This window comes from Narcine bancroftii, chromosome 1 (assembly GCF_036971445.1).
Source record: "Narcine bancroftii isolate sNarBan1 chromosome 1, sNarBan1.hap1, whole genome shotgun sequence".
Taxonomy (NCBI): Eukaryota; Metazoa; Chordata; class Chondrichthyes; order Torpediniformes; family Narcinidae; genus Narcine; species Narcine bancroftii.
The window spans coordinates 248,370,921-248,386,256 of NC_091469.1; the positions used below are offsets into that span (position 1 = coordinate 248,370,921).

General features: G+C 45.9%; 1 pseudogene; it reads right to left on the minus strand.

The window, feature by feature from the left end:
• Positions 1-347: 347 nt before the first annotated feature.
• LOC138755076 (small ribosomal subunit protein uS8-like) lies at positions 348-5,404 on the minus strand (annotated as a pseudogene).
• Between the last annotated feature and the right edge of the window lie 9,932 nt (positions 5,405-15,336).

Consider the following 15,336-nt stretch of genomic DNA (forward strand, 5'->3'; position numbering starts at 1 on the left):
AACCTTTTGTCCTTGGCTGCTAGTAAACTCCCTGTCCGTTCTGGCTTCCCTGTTTATGATTAATCATCACATTTTAACTTAAGTCATTTTAACCTAAATTCTCTATATAACACCTGCTAATGAAGAGTAGGTTTGATTCATCAGGTGGTTGTTCATAAATATTATCGGAAGGAAATATTAAAAGTGGCACACAGTACACTTTTGGGTTCCAAAAAGGACATCAGTGATTTATCATGATGTAGATGTAGGAGAGGCAAGTCCAATGAAACAGCACTCATATAGAATAAGCATACAGAAGAGTAAAATAATTGATTAGGAGGTGGAATATATCTTAAAAAATGATACTATTAGACCTTCAAACTCAGATTGGAGTTCTCCTTGTATTCCATTACTGAAACCAATGGAACTGTTAGGTTCTGTACAGATACAGGAAGGTTAATTCAGTAATTCAATCTGAGGTACCTGCAAGCTCACACCAAGACACAAGAGCAACTTGTCCACTACTCTTTGCAGACGATGCTGCTTTAGTTGCCCATTCAGAGCCAGCTCTCCAGTCCATGACGTCCTGTTTTGCGGAAACTGCCAAAATGTTTGGCCTGTAAGTCAGCCTGAAGAAAACAGAGGTCCTCCACCAGCCAGCTCCCCACCATGACCACCAGCCCCCCACATCTCCATCGGGCACACAGAACTCAAAACGATCAACCAGTTTACCTACCTCAGCTGCACCATTTCATCTGATGCAAGGATTGACAAAGATAGACAACAGACTCGCCAAGGCAAATAGCGCCTTTGGAAGACTACACAAAAGAGTCTGGAAAAACAACCAGCTTAAGAAACACACAAAGATCAGCGTGTACAGAGCCATTGTCATACCCACGCTCCTGTTTGGCTCCGAATCATGGGTCCTCTACCGGCATCACCTACGGATCCTAAAACGCTTCCATCAGCGCTGTCTCCGCTCCATCCTCAACATTCATTGGAATGACTTCATCACCAACATCGAAGTACTCGAGCTGGCAGAGTCTGCAAGCATTGAATCCATGCTGCTGAAGACCCAACTGCGCTGGGTGGGTCACGTCTCCAGAATGGAGGACCATCGCCTTCCCAAGATTGTGTTCTATGGTGAGCTCTCCACTGGCCACCGAGACAGAGGTGCACCAAAGAAGAGGTACAAGGACTGCTTAAAGAAATCTCTTGGTGCCTGCCACATTGACCACCGCCAGTGGGCTGATATTGCCTCCAACCGTGCATCTTGGCGCCTCACAGTTCGGCGGGCAGAAACCTCCTTTGAAGAAGACCGCAGAGCCCACCTCACTGACAAAAGACAAAGGAGGAAAAACCCAAAACCCAACCCCAACCAACCAATTTTCCCTTGCAACCGCTGCAATTGTGCCTGCCTGTCCCACATCGGACTTGTCAGTCACCAACGAGCCTGCAGCAGACGTGGACATACCCCTCCATAAATCTTCGTCCGCGAAGCCAAGCCAAAGAAGAAAGAATTCAGTAACTAAAACAGATGCTTATCCTATTCCGAGAATAAATGACTGTATTGATAAAATTGGCAAAGCTAAATTTCTTATTAAGTTGGATTTGTTGAAGAATTATTGGTGTGTACCTTTAACTGAGAGAGGAAAGAATATTTTGGCTTTTGTAATTCCATCCAGTTTTTATGAGTATAATATGTTACTTTTTGGCATGTAAAATGCCCCTGCAACATTCCAAAGGAAGATTAATTCTTTAATCCATGGGTTAACACACACAGATGCTTATATTGATGACTCGATCAAAAAAAGTGACACATGGGAACAACATTTGAAGGAATTGGACAAATTGTTTGCAAATTTCTCCAGAGCAAACTTAACTGTTAACTTAGCAAAGAGTCCATTTGCAAATGCCCCACTAACATAGTTGGCCATGGCAAAGTTGTACCTATTCAAGCTAAGGTGAATGCAATTTCTGAGTTTCCTATTCACAATGGCAAGGTAACCCAATGGTATGGGATTTTAGGAATGGCATGAAATTTTGCTGAGGTTGCTGTTTCTTTAACCAACCTTTTGAAGAAAGGGGAGAAATTTGTGTGGACTAAAGTTTGTCAGACAGCTTTCAAAAATTTAAAGGAGTTGCTATGCCATTGCTCTGTGCTAAAATCTCTTGATTTTGATAAACCACCTTCTTTAGCAGTGGATGCCAGTGAGGGAGCAGCAGGTGCAGTTTTATAGCAAAAACATAATGAAATTCACCATCCAGTTGCCTACTTTTCAAAAAAAATTAATGTTCATCAAAGGAACTATTCCACTATTGAAAAAGAACTGTTGTCTATCATATTTGCTCTGCAGAATTTTGACGTATATCTTGGCATCTCTCATGAACCAATTGTGATATTCACTGAGCAGAATCATCTGATGTTTTTAAATAAAATGAAGAATGGAAACAGAAGATTGTTAAACTGGAGTTTAATATTACAAGGATTTAATCTGCAAATTAATCATATCAAAGGTACAAATAATGTGATAGATTGTTTGTCAATAATCATATAAAATACTCTCAAAATTGGGTTACTGTATCATAACATGTTATATTATTGTGTATTGTTATCTCTTAGTGATTTTAAATACAGTTTAATAATAACTGAATTTTAACTCAAAAGTAAAAATTCCTTTAAAAGGGGAAGGTGTGACAAACTATCTGGATATGTTTTGGGAGATAAATTGGGAAAGGTTTGTTGGAGCAGGTCACACACAAACACTTTAAAACACAGAGTTTTTACAGGAGCTTTTGCACGAGAGCTCAGACTCAGGATGGACCGTTGTTTGCAAAAGGCAACAAATGTAACAACAGGCAGTAGCAGCTTTGTCTGGAAAAGAGCATTTCCTGTCTGGAAGGTCATGTGATCTTTGCAGGCAGAGAGCAGAAAAAAATCAGGCTTTGCCTGAATGGTTACCTTTCTGCATGGTAACCATTTACCTGTTAAGCACCAAAGCCAGGTGAACTTTATTAATGTTAACTTCTGTGCACAGATTAGCATTGTCTGCAACCAGTGAGATTGGACTGTGACCCAAAGAACTTTGCAGAACTTACACACACATTACACACATGTGCGCTTGGAATTAGAAGGGGGTTAAGTAGGCTAAATGAGACAATAGAGATAAATTAAAGTTTGATTCTACTTTCATGTTCCAAGATAATTAAAAGCAACTTTTGTTTAAGTAATCCTTTGTCGTGAGGCATATCTGTTGCTGCTGGGTTTTGGGGTCCTCTAAACCCATAACAGCTGCAACTCTTAATAACCAAAAAGAAGTCAGCGGAGAGGCAAAGAATAAGACGTTCAGCAGTGCCTTTGGAAAGCTGGCTTTCGAAACAAAAGTGTTGCCTTCCCTCCAGCAGGTCCCAGTGGAGGGCAATGAGCCCACGGGTCCCAGTGCGCAATGTGCAGGAGAGAGGAGGTGTGATTCTCGGAGGAGAGGGGAATAGTCATGGGGTGGATGGTGTTGGTTTTGCATTAAACGGACCGTGACTGGAATCGTGAATGGGCAGAGACCGGGCATGGTATGGGTCGTGCAACAGACAGGTCGCAGAATGTGGGCACACTCTGATAGATGCAGGAGTTCTGAATTCTGAATAAGAATATCTCTGATTGGCGGAGGTGGGGACTAGAGGAGGGCTGTCGGATAGGATGTTGTCGAGGTGAAGGGCAGTGGTTAGCATAAGGTTTGTCAGGGCTAAATATGAGGCCAATAGTGCGAGAAGGGGGAGGTTTTGACTGAAATGCCCAATGATTGTTGTTAAAAAAAGCTCGGTTAAGGTCGGCTTCCGTGTCTCTCCGTGATGCTGAATGATTGTGCAATAAAAGGTGTATTTACAACACATTTCATCATTTAGTCCACTATTTGCTTGAATAAAATTGCCCCTTATTCTTCCAAATGGCAAAAAATCCAGACACAAACTCTCTCGCCTCTCTTGACAAGTCCAGGAATGAACTGATGGGTCTGTCTCCAATAGAACCACTAGCACAAGGGTCTTGAATGTTATTTACTAACAGGATCTTAGGTAAGGGTTTAAAAAAATGCCGCTTTGCTCAAAAATCGGCATCCAACATGATCTTACGCCTTTTTCTCTGTTGAGATTTTTTTAAATTGCGGATAGGTTTCGCCTCTTCCAATCCCAAGATGTTTCCTCCTGTGTGTTTTCGTTTGGCCTCTTCATAGTCTATGATGCCAGCTAGGTTGTGAGAAGGAGATCCCCAAATTGGTGGGAAGGTAGAAGACCATTTGGCCACTTTCCCAGCTTTTTAACTTGAATCTGCGGCTCATTTCGCCACATTTATGCAATCTCCCTGTGAGATGAACAACATTTTTCCCACCCCTGAGATCACCAACTATCTCCAACTCTCCAATGTAGCCAGGCTTGCTCATTACAGCCAGGAACCCCACCATCACTTTGGAGCATGGCCGGGTGAGAACCTGGTGCTGGCCGCGTTGCTCTACCTTGTTGATGCTTGTCAGGGCATCGGCCAGAACATTAATGCCAGTTGGGCCACATGGCGGAAAGAGGCTTTCTCTTTAATTGCTCACCTCACCGACAATCCATCTGGAAAGGCTAGTTTGCTTGGGCACATGGGTTCCGGTTGACCCCGCTCAAATATTTTATTCTTCTGCTTTTTGAACAAAATAGTGGTATGTGTTTTCCTAACTTCTCCTTGTCTACTATCTGCGGACATTTCCCCATGGTGACACTCCTACCAATCCACACAGATACAATCGTTAACACACCCACAGCCCACACAGATACTCCCACCAATCCATGAAGATACATGGTGTTAGCATGCCCACAACCCACACAGACACTCACACCAACCCACAGAGAAAAATAGTGTTAACATGCCCACAGCCCACGGTGACACTCCCAACAATCCATACAGATACACAGCATTAAAACGTCCACAGCTCACAATGACACTCCCTCCAATCCATGAGATTGCCCACTCCCCATGATGACATTCCCACCAACCCATGCAGATACATGGTGTTAATACACCCACAGCCCACGGTGATACTCCCACCCACCCACACAGATACACAGTGTTAATACACCCAGAGCCCACAGTGATAATCCCACCAACCCATGCAGATACATGTCATTAACATTCACACAGCCCAAACAGACACTCCCACCAACCCATGCAGATGTATGGCGCTAACACTCCCACGTTGACATTTCAACAATCCACGCAGATACACGGCATTAACACGCCCACAGTCCACAGTGACACGCTGTGGTGAATCTCTGCTTAACTGTCTGTCTTCCCTTCAGTTAGCCTTGCTGTACTAACATTCGCTGTGCATTATCTCTCCCCTTAAAGACACTCCCCTCAGGTATAACTGTGTACGCACCCGTTGTCTTTCATTATTGTTCCATAAGTTTCTGCTAATAAAAGCCATGAATATTGTTTGACTGCATCGTCTTTGTCTACTTAATCAACTGGCACTTCAATTAGCAGAAATGGATGCAGCACTCAAGCCAGAGCAGCTGATAATCGACCAGTCTGCCTCGAGGGCCAGAGAAATTTTCAACCACTGGATTGCTTGTTTCAATTACTATATGGCTCGAAACAACGTGGTTGATGAGGCGATACAGTGGGGCCACCTGCATTCCCTGCTGGGTGAGGTCCCTTTTGCCATTATGCAAGGAGCTACCACTCTGGCTATAGCCCGGGAATGTCTGACTGCTTACTATGCGGCACCACGGAATGTGGTGCTTGCTTGATACCAGTTGCTGACGAGACGCCAGAACCCTGGGGAAAGTGATGCTGTCTATGCACTGGCCCTCGACTCACTGGCAAACAAATGTGATGTCAGGGCAGTCAATGTGCAATAACGCCTCAATGTCTTGAAGCTGGATGCTTTTGTCAACGGAATTGACTCCAGTTCATCCAACAGAGGCTGCTGGAGATGGAGCCCTTAACCTACCATCGGGCAGTCACTCTAGCCAAAACACTGAGAAGTGCTATACTTCTGTGCAGACAGAAGTGCCCGGCTCGATTTGCTACCTACAGCTATTGTGGAAAACTCGGCCACTTCGCTAAAGCGTGTAGATCAAAAAGTACTCCCACTGATAAGAAGAAGAGAAGCACCAAGAAAATTAATCCTGGGACTGTGGGAATGGAAAACAACTGTGAAAAGGGGGATTCTTCAGATGAGCCGACTGAATCGGCTTCAAGTAATGGTGAAGTGAGATCAACACAGATTGTAACATTGTTAGAATGTATGAGTTACAGGGTACGTTTCCCTATCTGGATAATGTCACTATCTGTGAGAAAACACAGACTGAACACAAAAACTTAAAGAAATTTTTAGCTACAGCTAAAGAACTTAACCTTATATTTAATGAGGGCAAATGTTTTTTCAACGCGACAGAGCTGCCCATTCTGGGCTGCATTGTCCGCAAGGGCGACATTTGCCCTGATTCAGAAAGAATGGCTCCGCTTAAGCAGTTACCACCCCCATACTCAGCAAAAGCCCACAAAAGGTGTATGGGATTCTTTTCCTACTACTGCAAATGGGTTCGGGACTACCCTCTGTTTGACACTAAATCTTTTCCTCTCTCTCCAATGGCCTTGAAGGCCTTCGAGAGAATTAAAGCTGATATTGCCAAAGCTGCACTCTTGTCCATTGATGAGGATGTCCCGTTCCAAGTGGAAACTGATGCCTCAGATTGTGCCTTGGCAGGAAGCCTTAATCAAAAGGGCAGACCTCTGGCATTCTTCTCCCGCATGTTACACGGACCTGAACTTAAACATCCTGCCATTGAAAAAGAAGCCTAGGCTATTATTGAAGCTGTTCGCTACTGGAGACACTTTCTAGCTGGCAGAAAATTTATTCTTGTCACTGATCAGAAATCTGAAGCCTACATGTTCAGTACTAAACATAAAAGTAAAATCAAGAACGATAAAATGGCACGCTGGCGAATAGAACTCTCAACTTATAATTATGAGATCCAGTACAGATTGGGCAGGTTAAATGATTCCTCTGACGCATTGTCACGAGCTGCTGCCGGTGCTCAGCTGGAGGAGCTAAAAGAGATCCATAGCAGACTGTGCCACCAAGAAGTCACAAGATTCTCCACTACATAAGGGCCAGCAACCTTCATTGCTCTCTGGAAGAAGACAGAAAACTGTCTAAAACTGTCCTGTTTGCGCAGAATGCAAAACGCAATACTTCAAAGCTCCAGAGGCCACTCTCATCAAGGCAACCCGATCTTTTGAGAGGATTAGCTGAGATTTTAAAGGGCTGTTACCTTCCAACAACAAAAATATATATTTCCTTACATTAATCGATGAATATTCAAGGTTTCCCTTTGCGATACCGTGCCCTAATGTCTCGTCAGTGTCTGTCATTAAGACACTTGACAGAATTTTCAGTGTTTTTGGTATTCCCAGTTACATTCATACAGACAGACGCTCAGCATTCATGAGCGCTAAGTTGCGCCAACCCCTGCTATGAAAGGGGATTGCCACCAGCCACACCACTAGCTACAACCCACAGGGCAATGGGCAGGTCGAAAGGGCTAGCGCTACTGTCTGGAAGACTGTTAACCTTGTGTTAAAGACACATGGTAACCCTGTTACCTGGTGGCAGGAGGTGCTGCCTGAGGTGCTACATTCTATTCGGTCTTTATTATGTACTGCAACAAATCAAACACCTCATGAACGTATGTTTGCTTTTCCTAGAAAATCAGGAGCTCTGATGGACTGGCCAGCCTGTTTATCTGAGCCTGGGACCGTGCTGCTGAAGACCCACGCTTAGGCGCGTAAAAACAGACCCTCTGGTCAACCAGTTCAGTATACTAACCCCAACTATACCCATGTTAAATTCCCAGATGGGAGCACTGACGTTGTACTTCTAAGAGATCTGGCGCCACCTGGTTCGCACCTTCCTTGCACCCCTACTCAAAGTGAGCCTGAGAGATTGGACTCACCCAGCCCCCCCAGCCTGTGACCACTAGTAAGCATTCAGATGGCCATGCTGAGGCTCCACTGCCTCACGCTGACGATTCTGGAATGGGTCCAGAAGTCAGCCCTTCCCATACTACAGACCCGGGACCTATAACAGTTCCCAAGGTTGCAAAGCGTAAAAGGCCTGCACCTGCTCCTCTCAGAAAATCAACTAGAATTCACAAACAACCTGAGAGGCTGCAGTATTTATAAAACATCTCATTATATTTTGATTGCTTTGCTAGTTACTGGCGTATTTTGGCTGTCAGAGAATTCTCAATGCCCAATATGGTATCCATGTATTGTTCGCTTAGGTTTTACCTAGCAGCTGTCCTTTTAATTTTAACCCTTCTTCGGCTGGGGGAGACTGTGGTGAATCTCAGCTAAGCAGTCTGTCTCCCCTTCGGCTAGCCTTGCTGTACTAACATTGGCTGTGCATTATCTCTACTGTTAAGGACACTCCCCTTGGATATAACTGTATATGCATCTATTGTCTTTCATTATTGTACCATGAGTTTCTGCTAATAAAAGCCATGAATATTGTTTGACTACATCGTCTTTGTCTACTTCATCAACTGGCACTTCACATACCCCCCAACCCATGCAGATACACAACATTCACACACCCACGGCCCACAGTGACACTCCCATCAATCCACGCAGATACACAGCATTAACACACCCACAGCCCAGGTGACACTCCCACCGTGCCATGCAGATACATGGCATTAACTCACCCACAGCTACACAGATTCTCCCACCAATCCATGCAGATACTCGGCATTAATATACCTACAGCTCATGGTGATATTCCCACCACCCTAGCATTATCACACCCACAGCCCACACAGACCTTCCTCCTCCCTTTCCTCCTCCCTCCTCTCCTCCCTTCTCCCCTCCTCCTCCTCCCATAATCCCTCTCCTCCTTCCCCCTCTTCTCCCCTCCTCTCCTCCCCTTTCTTCTCCTCCCCCTCTCCCCTCCCCATCTCTATCCCCTCCATCTCTCTCCCGTCCCTTCTCTCCATCCCCATCATTCTCCCTCTCCCTCATCCCCTCCTCCTTCTCACCCCTTCCCCTTGTCCTCCCCTCCTCCTCTCCCCTCCTCCCCTTCCCCTTTCCCCTCCCCTTCCGCCCTCCTTCCCCTCTCCTTCCCCTTCCCTCCTTCTGCCCTCCTTCCACCTTCCACCCTTCCCTCCTCCTTCCCCTCCTTCTTCCTGCTCTCCACCCCTCCCCTCCATCTCCCTTCCCCTCTTCCTTCCTTCCCTCCCTTCCTCCTCTTCTCCTCCCCCTCTCCCACTCCTCCTCTTGCCTCCCCTCCCCATCTCCCCTCCCTCTCCCCCTTCTTCCCCTCCTCACCCTTCCTCTCCACCTCCCCTCCTCCTGCCTCCTCCTTCTTCCCCTCCCATTCCACTCCACCTCCCCCTCCCTATCTCCCCTCCTCCCCATCTCCCCTCCTCCCCATCTCCCCTCCTCCCACTCTCCCCTCCCCATCACTTGCCCCTCACCTCTCCCCTACCCCATCCCTCTCCCCTCCCCCTCCCCATCTCTTTCCCTTTCCCTCACTCCCTCCTCCTCCTCCTCACTGTTATGAGCCCAAAGGACCCCAAAACCCAGCAGCAATAGACATTCACCAAGCCAAGTGGTTTTTAAAACAATAGTTATTTTTAATCAAGTTCAAAAATATGAAAATAGAATCAAACTTTAACTTAACTCTCTACTTAACTAATCCAAAGTAACCCCCTTCTAATTCTAAGCACGTGTATGCAAAGTGTGTGCAAATTCAAGAAAAGTTCTCCGATACACAGTTCAATCTCACTTCTCCTTCTTCTAAGTTCTCTGATTGCAGGCAATTCTTATACTGTGCTGAGAATTTAACATGTATAAAGTTCACCAGGCTTTGGTGCTTGAAAGGTAAATGTTTACCATTCAGGAAGATTCTTGTAGAAATATTTGTTGTTCCAGGATTTCCACAACTGAGTCACCTCAAGGTCTCATTGATGAAACTTGCCCCATTAGGGTTTTTCCAAATGGTAACCTCTTCCTCTAGGCCACCACAAAGCTCCACTCTGTTCCCCTTATTCCATGAGAAACATCAGTCTGATAGCACTTCCAGGCATCCACTGCTTTGGAACTTTTCATCAGTTCTTCCTGGATTGCACTGCTCAGTGTCCCACACACACTGACTGAGAGAGTTGTTGCCTCTCTCTTTCTCTCTCTAACTGAAACTCAAGAAACAAGCATGTGACTTGCAAAACCCCCACCTTCTCCAGCAAACAACAGGAGTTCTTCCTTCTGGTTAAGTATAAACCAAACCAAGGAGTGACCCTTCTGTGAGCACTTTGCAGAAAGAGTTATAGACAGCCTGATTCCAGCTAGACAATGGTCAAGCATTGTATGAGCCATTAGCACCTACTGGTGAAATAACAGAGATCCTGCAATGTGAATTCTTCAGTCTTTCAAATAAGATCTGTTTTAAAAATATGTGTATATGTTTAACCTACTCTAAATCTTACAAATTCCCCAAAATATTGTAATCATTACATTACCCCCTCCACCTCTTCACCCCCCTTCACCCCCTCATCCTCTCCCCTCTCACCCTCCCCATCCTCCCTCCCCTACTCCCCATCCTCCCTCCCCTACTCCCCTTCCCCTGCCCCATCCCCCTTTTCCTTCTCCTTCACTCCCCTTTCCTCCCCATCATTTCCCTCCCACTCTCTTTCCCACACCCTCACACTCCCCTTCCCACACCCTCACACTCCCCTTCCCACACCCTCCCAGTCCCCTTCCCCCTCCTGCCCTTCGCTCTCCCCTACCCTCCACATTCCCCTTCCCCTCCTCCTCCTCAATCCTCCTCCCCTCACTCCCCCTTTCCCTCCCCTCCTCCCCTTCCCTCCCCTTCCCATCCCCCTCACTCTACCTCTCCCCTTCCTTCCCTCCTCCTCCCCTTCCCCCAGCTCCCTGCCCCTCCATTTTCTTCTTCCTTCCCTTCCTCCTCCTCCCATCCCCTTTCTCCCTCAACAACTCCCCTCATATCCTTCCTCCCCTCCCCCAACTCCCCCTCCCTCCCCTTCCCTTCCCTCTCCTCCTGCTCCCCTTCCCCTCCTCTGCCTCCCCTCAGCTCTGTCCCTCGGTGTGAGACTCTGCTTCATTTCTGTCCCTTGGAGTGAGTCTTTCCCTTGGAGTGAGACTCTCCCTCATCTCTGTCCCTCAGAGTGAGACTCTCCCTCAGAGAGAGAGACTGTCCCTCGTAGTGAGACTCTCCCTCAGCTCCGTCCCTCGGAGTGCAATAGTGACGGCTCCTACCCAGGGTGTCAGACATCCCTAAGTACTTTCTCAGCCTTGTCCCAAGGAACGTAAGTACATACAACCTACTATAGCTGCAGACATAGGCCATTCAGCCCATCGAGTCTGTCCCAATTCAATGATGAGCTGATCTCATTTTCTCATTGAGCCTACTTCCATAACGTTCGATGCCCTGGCTAATCAAGAACCTATCCATCTCTCCCTTTAATGCACCCATCGACTTGGCATCCACAATTGCCTATGGCAACTAATTTCACAGTTTATCTGCTGTCGGGCTGCAGAAATTCCTTTGCCTCTCCATTTTTCGTGATGTCATTCACTCGTGAAGTTGTGCCCACTTGTCCTTGTCTCTCTCACGACGGGAAACAACCTTTCCGCATCTACTCTGTCCATGCTGTTGAACATTCAAAACATTCAGTCAGATTCTTCCTCATTCTCCAAAATTCCCAGTCCAGGCCAAGAGCCGCCAAGTTCCTCCTATGAAAACCCTTTCATTCCCAGAATCATCTTTGGCTCCTTGTTCCATCTCTAATGTCAGCACATCATTTCTTTAATTGGAGCCTAAAACTGCTCACAAGTTTGTTATGCTGCTGCCTGCTGGACACGTCTCCCAAGTCCGATCCTATCCATAGTCCTTTGCATGCTCCCCATTCCACTCTGCCTCAATCAGTCAATGAGGTTGATAGCTGTTCCAGTCTAGAGTTAATAAAAGCCAATCAGTTTCACAACTTCGGACTTAGGTGATTATTGATGCGGTATCAGTGACGTCCTCACCAGTTCCTTAAAAAGCCTCCATATCACATCCTTGCTCTTATTTTCCATTCCTCTTCAATGTATGCCAGTGTTGCATTTGCAAGGTGTCCGAAACGAGGACTCCCAGGTCCCTTTCAGATTTTCTACACTTAGAAAATAGTTTGCACATTTTCTGCCACTCTATTTCATTTGCCACTTCTCTGCCCATTCTCCCCATCTGTCCAAGTCCTTTTACAACCTCTGTGTTTCCTCGACACTACCTGCTCCTCCATCTACCTTCGTATCATCTGCAAACTTGGCCACAAAGCCGTTTATTCCACAATCTCCATCATTAAAGTGCACCAGAAAAAGAATTTGACCTAACACTGGTCCTTGAGGAACACCACCAACAAATGGCAGCCAATCAGAATACGACCCTGTGTTCCTCCTTCCTGCCAATCAGCCAATGCTCTACCCACACTAGTATGTTTCCTGTGATATCTTGTTCAGTAGCCTCGTGCGGGACCTTGTCAAAGGCCTTCTGAAAATCCAAATCCACGCATCCACAGCCTTTCCCTTATCCAGCTGGCTTGTCTCTTCCTCAATGAATTCCAATAAGTTTGTCAAGCAAGATTTTCCCTTCAGGAAACCTTGCTGGCTTTAGCCTATCCTGCCACATGCCTGCAAGCACTGAGTAACCTCATCCTTTACATCGATTCCAACATCTTCCCAACTGCCAGTCTAGAATTTCCTTCTTAAACATAAATGATTTTCCAGTCCTCCGGGACCCTTCCAGGATTTATTAATTCCTGAAAGATCCATGCCCCCACAATCTCTACCGCTACTTCTTTCAGAACTCGTGTGCAATCCATCTGGTCCCAGAGACTTATCCTCTCTTATACCGCTCAGTGTTTCGAGCAGCTTCTCTTTTGAAATAGTGACTTCACTCACTTCCCTTCCCTGATACCCTTCGACCTCTGGCACATTTAGTTGCTCTGCCATCGCTTCTCTCCCATAATAATTCCTCCAGGATCATTTTCTCACAGTCTGATATCTACTCTCATCTCTCTTTGACCATTTATATTCTTGAAAAGCTTTTTGTATCCTCTTTGATATTATTTCCCAGCCTTACTTTCATACTTCTCCGTTTCCCTCCATGAGAGTATTTTTATTACTTTCTACAAGTTTTACAAAACTTTCCAATCCTCGATCTTCCCTCTAATTTACCTGCCTTGTACTTTTGCTCTTATCTTGGCTTTGACTTCCCTTGTGATCATTTTCCATTCAGAGATTTCCGCTTTTCTGGCCTGTATTTATCCTGCACCTTCCCCATTTCTTGCAGAAACACCATCCATTGCTGCTATGGCATCCTCCCTACTAATGGCTCCTTCCTATCCACTTTAGCCAGTTCCTCTCTCATGCCACTGGAATTCCCTTTACTCCACTGAAATATCGATACCTCTGACTTTAGTTTCTCCTGTTAAATCTCAATTTAACCTCAATCATTTTGCGATCACTACCTCTTTCGTGGTTCCTTTCCACTAAGCTCTGTAATCATCTCTGGTGCATTACACGCACCCAATCTAGTCCCTTCCTGGATTCCTCAATTAGCTGCTCTCAAAATCCATCCCACAGACTTTCTGTCAATTCTCTCTCTAACCATCCACTCTCAGCCTGGTTTTCCCAGTCTACTTGCTTCTTGAAATCCCCCGTGACTGCTGTAACATTGCCCTTCTGACATAGCTGGTTTTTAATCTGTTGCTACTGTTTGAATATCTGTATTTTACAGCCTGCAGTGTTGTTTTACCCTTGTCAATCCACAATGATTCCATATCTTCTGATCCCATGTTGTGCTCACAATTTTGTGGTGAACCACTGTTATGCTGTGACTGGCTGCTGCCAGCTGGACACATCTCCCAAGACCAATCCTATCCATAGCTCTTTGCATGCTCCCCATTCCACTCTGCCTCGATCAGTCAATAAGGTTGATGGCTGTTCCAGTCTAGAGTTAATAAAAGCCACCCCCTCTGCTCATCTGCCTATCCTTTCAATACATTGTGTATCCTTGGACATTCACCTCCCATTGACATGACTCCTTTAGCCATTACTCTGTGATGGCCACAACATCCTACCTGCCAATCTATGGCTGCACCCCAAGGTTATCCATGTTATTCCTTCTGTATGGGCATTTAAATACAAACCCATGCATCTGCTTTTGTTTTGATTCTGTGTCCCTGTTGCATTACAAGTCATCCCCTTGGCAGCAATTTTGCTCTGTCTGCCCGTCCTTCCATACAAACTCCCTCCCAGCCATTTCTACTTGTGCACCAACCACATCTTTATTTGGGTTCCCACCCTCCTCCAAATTTAGTTCAAACTTCCCCCTCCCTTCTCCTCTCTCAACAGCTTTAGCAAACTCTCCTGCCACTATATTAATTCCCCTCCAGTTCAAGTGCAACCCGTCCCACTTGGACAAGTCACCCCCTCCCCAGAAAAGGATCCAATGATCCAAGAATTTGAAACCCTGTCCCCTGCACCATCTCTTCAGCCACTCATTTGTCTGCTCCTGTTCTGTCCTTCCCCAGCTCGTGGCACTGGGAATAATCCACCTTGAAGGTCCTCATTTGAACCTCTTTCCTCCCTCCCTACATTTACATTGCATTACCCCACTCTGGCCCATATCATCGGTACCAACATGTACCTCATTTGCTTACCCTCCCCTTTAAGAGTATTCTGCACCAGCTCAGAGACATCGTCAACATGAGCAGCAGGGAGACATCTCTTTTGCAGATACTGAAGTTGAAATAAAAGAAAAGCTGTTGGAATGAGAGGCATTTTTTACTGACAGGCCTGGAGGATGGATCAAGGCATAGCAGGTGGCAAAACCCAAGGATCTTCCACTTTGGTTTTAAACTTTAGAGAAGTGAATGTTGTTGCTGAGGGGATTGGGGTGTTGGAGTGTGTGTGGAATGTTCTATGTTCTGTATAAGTGGTGCTGAGGAATGGCTCCTGCCTTTGGGGCTACAATGTGAATAAAAAGGGGAGCTAACATGAGCGGTGGGCACCTGTGGCCAAGTGCCAGGCAGCTGGTCTGCATTTTACCAGGCGTTCACCTCATTGCCCTTTATCACTCACAGGATCCAGTTGTAAATTAATTTAAAAACAGGTCAATTGCTCTCCAACCTTCACACTCAGTGAGACTTTGACTGAATTCATGTTTAATCTAACATGCAGAGAATTCTTAATGCGCTGCCCAACGAGAATTCCAAGTGCCAACAGAATCTGATTTAATCTGTTCTTTTAAACGGGGC